The sequence below is a fragment of the Mercenaria mercenaria genome, chromosome 5 (genome assembly GCF_021730395.1).
Source record: "Mercenaria mercenaria strain notata chromosome 5, MADL_Memer_1, whole genome shotgun sequence".
Classification (NCBI taxonomy): Eukaryota; Metazoa; Mollusca; class Bivalvia; order Venerida; family Veneridae; genus Mercenaria; species Mercenaria mercenaria.
This window is the reverse complement of record NC_069365.1, coordinates 13,511,903-13,519,408: the sequence shown is the minus strand read 5'-3', so window position 1 is coordinate 13,519,408 and position 7,506 is coordinate 13,511,903. Positions and strand designations below refer to the sequence as shown.

The 7,506-nt window shown below is 34.9% G+C and overlaps 1 protein-coding gene across 2 annotated transcripts in view; it reads left to right on the top strand.

Annotated features, from left to right (window-relative positions):
- The first annotated feature begins 2,896 nt into the window (after nucleotides 1-2,896).
- Nucleotides 2,897-7,506, top strand: part of LOC123556483 (uncharacterized) — a 32,215-nt gene continuing 27,605 nt past the window's right edge. For both annotated transcript variants that reach the window (XM_053542711.1, XM_053542713.1), the window contains exon 1: nucleotides 2,897-5,726. The gene's annotated coding sequence lies outside the window, so the exon portion shown is untranslated. The remainder of the gene's footprint in view (nucleotides 5,727-7,506) is intronic.

Sequence of the window (7,506 nt, the reverse complement as noted above, 5' to 3'; positions counted from 1 at the left end):
CAAAATGTGTTACTTAGAAATGTATTTGTTAATATATGTACCGGTTTTACTGCATGTCATTTCAATTTTTGGTCATTCGTGAACAAAGTTTCATTCCGTCAGAGGTCAAATGTACGTACGGTTGTCTGTTTTAAAAAAAATAAGGATACTAATGGTACAATATTTGAATTACAAACTGGAAAACGAAGTGTATAGTCTATTTTTAGGACAGCTGGTTATCTGCATAGGAATGTTGTGCTTTTGGTACATTGGGTTTTGGAATGCATATCATTTTGTGCATTCTCTTGGTTTGTTAATGTGAAAAAATGACAGCTTGTTTATTTTGATCATCAGTAAACAAAGGGTTACATTAGTATCAAGTCTGAAGGCTTCCTGAGGCAGGACGGTCTATTTTGCTGAAAATATGAGGACACCCATACAGGGGTGTGGAGTAAACAAACTGTTTTACTCCCTCAGTATATTTTTTTTATATTTTTTTTTATGACATGAATTCTGGAATAGGGGACTCCAGTGTAGTAGAATGGCAAATCGGCCATGTATAGTGACCAAGGTATTTGGTGTGCGCGAGTGACGCATCCGACAGTGTTTACGTCGGCACTCAATCTGAGAAATAGACGCAGATAGCGTTGTGTATATAGAGGCATAGAGGTGTACTCTTGGACTAGTAGATGTTGTATTCGAGCAAAATAGATCTGTTTTCGTTCCTCAAGTTACGTCAACTCATCCAGGCTTGTCATTTTTCAGTTACTTTTGGTTAACCATCATTTGTAAGTATTGGATGTAAGATTGTTTTCCTGTCTAAATGTTAATTGACTCCAGTCTTGTATTTTGATATAATACAGTACACATAATTATGTTAGGTACATCCTTTCTTTCATTTTCTTTTTGGAAACATTGAAAATTTAAGTAAGACATGCTTGCAAAATATATGAAGATTTAGGCTAGGTAATGTAAGCAGTACACTCTAAGAACTGAGATAGTGTGTATTATAAACTGTTGTCAGAATGTTGCCAACGGAGATATTACATGTAAACTTGCAAGAAATATATATTGTGACAGTCATAATTTACCCTAATGACACAACATAAGATTACATATATTGTAATATTCTGGTGAAACACAGTGAAGAAGAAATAACTTGATAAATACGATGTTTTGGACATTTTATAAAATTTTAGCTCCAGTGATACAGTTTTTACAGATGATAACTTCATAAGTTCGAAACCGAATGTGATGAGAAATCTGTTCCTCAGTGACAATAACCTCTTTTAAAACTGTTTTAATGAAAGTGACATCTTGGAAATTTTTTAACTTATTGCATCCAAACTTGAATAGTATGGACATCAAACGTTTTATTTCTCCGATGATACTGATACAAATCCTGCCAGTATGTATACTTTGATACTGTGGAAATCGGACAGTTCCAAGCAAAATGTATACTTTGATACCGTGGAAATCGCACAGTTAAAAGCAAAAACGGTAGAATTTGTAATACAGAAGAAGCGTGCATATATAGAACTTTTTATACATAAATCCTACAGAACTTTTGTGCAATCATGTTACATAAATCACGTACACTAATCATGCAGAACTTTTATGACTTCTATCTGGAGGCAGTTGACTCCTTGTTTTATGATGCATAGTGTGTTTACCACTTCATACAAAGAGTACAAATATATGATATGGAGAAGGCAGGGGCGTAGACCTACGCACTCTGTATGCTACAACCAACCTCGACGCTACACAAGTAATATTGAACAACCCTAACACAGAAGAAAGTTTTTTTAAACAGCTGGCAGCTGAAGCCAGCAACACGCATACGTCCAGTACATCTGGATAACTCGCCAAGGGGGCGTGCGGGAACTACATGACTGTACTGTTCATCCTTGGAGCTACGCACGTGAACCTCAAGCTTGTGGTAGTCCAAGTCCGGATTTAAACGCATTGGATTAAATAAATTTACATGCCGTTTTATTGGCATACACATATTACAGTTTTTTTATTGAATCGTACCTTCATTACATAAAATACGGGAGATGTTGAGTAAACAAAATTTACATTTAATTATTACAAGTGCGTTGTACAATCCTGAAATCGTCGTATACGCGTGTAAACGAAATTAACATTTAATCATTAGAAGTGCGTTGCCTTACAATCCTGGAATCATCGTGTACACGGAATTATCATTTACTTTTTAGCTTACCTGTCACATAGTGACAAGGTGAGCTTTTGTGATCACCCTTCGTCCGTCGTCCGTCCGTGCGTCCGTCAACAATTTCGTGTCTGCACGATAGTGGTTTCGTTTATGATTTTATTTTAACCAAACTTGCACACAACTTGTATCACCATAAGATCTCGGTTCCTTTCTTGAACTGGCCAGATCCCATTATGGGTTCCAGAGTTATGGCCCCTGAAAGGGCCAAAATTAGCTATTTTGACCTTGTCTGCACAATAGCAGCTTTATTTATGATTTGATTTTTACCAAACTGGCACACAACTTGTATCACCATAAGATCTTGGTTCCTTTCTTGAACTGGCCAGATTCCGTTATGGGTTCCAGAGTTATGGCCCCTGAAAGGGCCAAAATTAGCTATTTTGACCTTGTCTGCACAATAGCAGCTTTATTTATGATTTGATTTTTACCAAACTGGCACACAACTTGTATCACCATAAGATCTTGGTTCCTTTCTTGAACTGGCCAGATTCCATTATGGGTTCCAGAGTTATGGCCCCTGAAAGGGCCAAAATTAGCTATTTTGACCTTGTCTGCACAATAGCAGCTTCATTTATGATTTGATTTTAACCAAACTGGCATACAACTTGTATCACCATAAGATCTTGGTTTCTTTCTTGAACTGGCGAGATTCCATTATGGGTTCCAGAGTTATGGCCCTGAAAGGGCCAAAATTGGCTATTTTGACCGTGTCTGCACAGTAGCAGCTTTATTTATGATTTGATTTTTATCAAACTGGCACACAACTTGTATCACCATAAGATCTCGATTCCTTTCTTGAACTGGCCAGATTCCTTTATGGGTTCCAGAGTTATGGCCCCTGAAAGGGCCAAAATTAGCTATTTTGACCTTGTCTGCACAATAGCAGCTTCATTTATGATTCGATTTTAACCAAACTTGCACACAACTTGTATCACCACAAGATCTTGGTTCCTTTCTTGAACTGGCCAGATTTCTTCATGGGTTCCAGAGTTATGGCCCCTTAAAGGTCCAAAATTGGCTATTTTGGCTTTTGCAGCCATATAGAGACTTCGTTTATGGTTTTATTTGATACAAACTTCCAAAATAACTTCAACAACAATAATTCTTTGATTCCATGACAAATCAGATCCAAGCGTAGGTTCAGAGTTATTTTATATCTGAATACCTCCCCTGATTGTAATCAAAATGGATTTATAACAGTAAGTACTTATTGTACTTATTTGAAATTTCATTATTGTCATTAGTTGGACTGAGCCAATCAGGGTAGATAACTATGGACTGATTTTATGTCAAATTACCTCCCTTTATTTCAAATTAAAATGGGTATATCTCCGTAACTACTGAAGATGCTGATCTGAAATTTCATTTATGTCAACAGATTTATTTGGCAGATCCTTCTTTTCTTCACTTACAATAATTTGTTTTTTAATTACTTCCCTTTTACGTTACTATAAATAGCTTATTTTTAGTAACTTTTTTATTATTGGCCGTAGGGAAAAACCGAGACTGGTACCTCCAATTTGTAGGTGTATTTTGACATATCTGTACCTTGTAAGAATTTTTTTTTTCTTTTTGGTTAAATTTCTTCCCTTTGTTGTTACTGTCCTTTGGACTTAGATATTTTTTCTGAGGACCTTCTTGTCCTCAAGTGCAATGATAACAGGTGAGCGATATAGGGCCATCATGGCCCTCTTGTTAGAAGTGCGTTTGATGTCATGTATATTTATTCTCCAGGCATAGTGACATGTTTTTTTTTCATACAAACATGCAGTCCTTGTGTAAACGAAATTGCAGTTATTTTTTAGAAGTGCGTTGCCTTACAATCCTGGAATCATCACGGAATTATCATTTACTTTTTAGAAGTGCGTTTTAGTTTTCATACAAACATGCAGTCGTTGTGTAAACGAAATTACATTTACTTTTTAGAAGTGAGTTGCCTTACAGTCCTGGGATCATCACGGAATTAACATTTACTTTTTTTTAGAAGTGCGTTTTACTTTTCATACAAACATGCAGTCGTTGTGTAGACGGAGAAGTGCGTTTTACTTTTCATACAAACATGCAGTCATGGTGTAGACGAACTTACATTTACTTTTTAGAAGTGCGTTTTAATTGTGACAAACACCTACATATATATTTTTTTTTTTTTCGTGAACTAGTGACTTTGATTATTCCATACAGGAGATGTTGTGTATAAAAAAAACTAACAACATCAAAGATACCGAATGAATAAAGACTATTTTTTCATGTTATCATAACGTATTCTGTCATTAATTAACTGCAATTACCAGGTATGCATTTCGCATTAATTCACAGACGTTCATCCTGATATTATCTTTAGAAGTGTTATTATCTATGTATTTTCTTCATGATGCTTACAAATATGCATAATCACAATTCCTATACGATCATGGTGTGATATTTCAGACATAATATTGCTGATACCATCTTTTCTGCTCTGTTAAATGTAGAAGAAAGAAAGGAGTCAAGATAAGAGAATAGATTAAGAAATTAGGATATAATAAAGGAGTATTTTATAAGTGATTTTTTTTGGTAAACCGGATCATATTCTCTATAAGTATTTTTTATACATCATAAGTACGTAGTCTAAATTACAATCGTTAAAGGATTTTTTAAAAAAAATTTTTCCTTCGGAGGAAAGAAAGGAAATTGTAATGTAATGGCCTATTATTTTATTATTGTGGGCCTGTTACTTTATTATTATGACATGTTCATACTTAAATTATTATTTTATTCTAAAGAGAAGAAAGAAAGGAAATTGTAATGTAATGGCCAGTTAAGCTTTACTTTATTATTATGACATGTTCATACTTAAATTATTATTTTATTTTCAAGAGAAGAAAGAAAGGAAATTGTAATGTAATGGCCATTCAGGACATAGTTATGAAGTAATATAGAAACAGTTCAGTATTCTAAAATATTGCTTCTCCGAAATATTATACATGTATAATTGTATATTGCTATCCTAAGGTTAACAAAGTACAGTTCTTCTCTGTACCAGGTATACAGGTAGCCAACTGGACGCTGGCATGTTTCCATTATACATTGCAGATTCATGCAGATTCAGCAGTCCGCAGAATGTCGTATCACCATATTTGTAATAACGCTCGGACATGATAGCTAATTACCAACAATGCTCTTGGCTATATTTCCTATATAACTCTGATTAGCGGGAGAAAGCGGGGAACGGCACGGGGAACCGAACTGAATAGACTCGATTAGTTATGGGTTAGCTGTCATTGTCAGTGCGTCTCACTTTTCCTTAAGAACCTGGGTTGAACTTTAAATAAAAACTGTTGACTTTCAAAGTGTTGTTTACTATTCCTTTGTCACTGGAGTTTATTACGTGACAGAGGTCACAAACATATCCCAAGGGCTTCTGCAGGCGTTAATACACAAAACAAACGTGTATTGTCTCTATTCTTGCATAAAAAAACATTACACGACGACTAAATGCATTGTTTTCATATGTGATGACTTGACGATTCCGGTACATTTTTTATTTACCATTCTTGTTGTTCTTGGAAACGGTAAACATGTTTTAAATATCCATAACCGGGGCACACATAACAACAACACTACTAAAAGCGTGATTTGAAGGTTTTTGAGCATCTTATTTTTATTTTTAGTTATTACAAACGTTACATTACACATAATTTTGCATATAACTAAAAAAATTGATAAACAGGAACACAGTTATTTTAAGAATAACAACTTTACATTCGAATTATTTTGAGTACGAACAAACAGAGTACGGATGAGTACGAAGCTAGTGACTAGCTTTCGAGGTTTATTATATGAATTCTGCGAACAATCAGGTAAAAACAAACCGACTGATACTAACAAAAATCATTAATATAATACCTAAAAACGGGCAATAGCACAAGTTACACGCGATACTTATTTATTCACAGTTATTTACAATAACTGAACAGACGCTTTGTAAAGGGAGTAAACTCTAAGAGAAGCTAGTGCGTACATTGATGGGGGCAGTACGTTTGGGGTTGGGAACTGATACAGCTAAACATACTATAGATTACATTGTATCTATAATGCTACAAGAAGAGGTTATTATGGAAGAAACAAGATGCAGATGCCAAATATCAGTCTGCGCAGAAATACATACATACCTCCCTGGCAAAGCATTTCAAAAATAAAAATCATGTATTAACAGCACGTGAATTGCCTTGTTTGCACACGATTTTTCTCCCGTTTATACATGGGCGGATCCAATGAAAAAAGTAGTTTTTATGCAAGAATGACGGTTTATACTCCCAAACCAGGTAAACATGTATTCAGTAGTAAGACTGTTGACCCAACCTGCCGTCTGTGCCAATTGGGCGTGGAAGATATTGGACATACAGTGCTTTAGCCTTTTTAGGGTACACCGTCCATCTGTAATGTTGCGGTATTTGACATTCGAGGTATCGACATGAAATAAGAAACAACACAGCAGAGTATTTCTTGTCTTTACCACAATATTTCATCTCATATGCATCAATAACTGTGTGAAAATAAATCGGATATCATTCAAGAGACATCCATGTGTACTTCGAACAACAATTCATAATTTTAACATGTTCAAAACATTGCGGAATGATATCCGATACTTATTTCACTTGGGTATTGATTACATTTTACTCGGACTTTATCATAGACTCCCTGTGTAAAATCTCAAACTTTTAACTAAAATAAAAGGTATTAAATCAATATAATATTTCAATGAAACTTCAAAGTTTTGTTGTTTGTAGCATCATCTGGGCCATGTGCAGTGAAAAATCTTAATTTGATTTCTAAAATAGTGTGATTGATCAGGTCGGAATGACGTCACATCCGGAGCAATCGATTATGCAAATCACCTTGTAGGTGAAAGCAGGACCCGGCAATTCGTAGCGAATTAACTAGCGTGTGGGTTGTGATGTTTTTATTTTCAAATACAACAAATCAAGAGTCATTTTTTTATTATCTACAGTCCTTACGCTATGGTACAATCTATATATTTTTCAAAAAAAGTAGGGTTTTTGTAATAATTGATTTTGTGGTATTTTAAAACGGTCTGGAAAAAGTGACACATTAGGTATTGTCAACTCTTCGGCGCTACGGATCAGTTATATAATTAAAACAAGTTTCCAAGCTTATTCAACATTTTCTCAGTTTGCATATAGGCAGTGGCTACGATTAAGGTACCGTAATCCTAGCCTCCGATTCTAGGATTACGGAAGTTCCGTATTGCTAGACAATCCTATTATTACAGATTACAGAAGTATGTA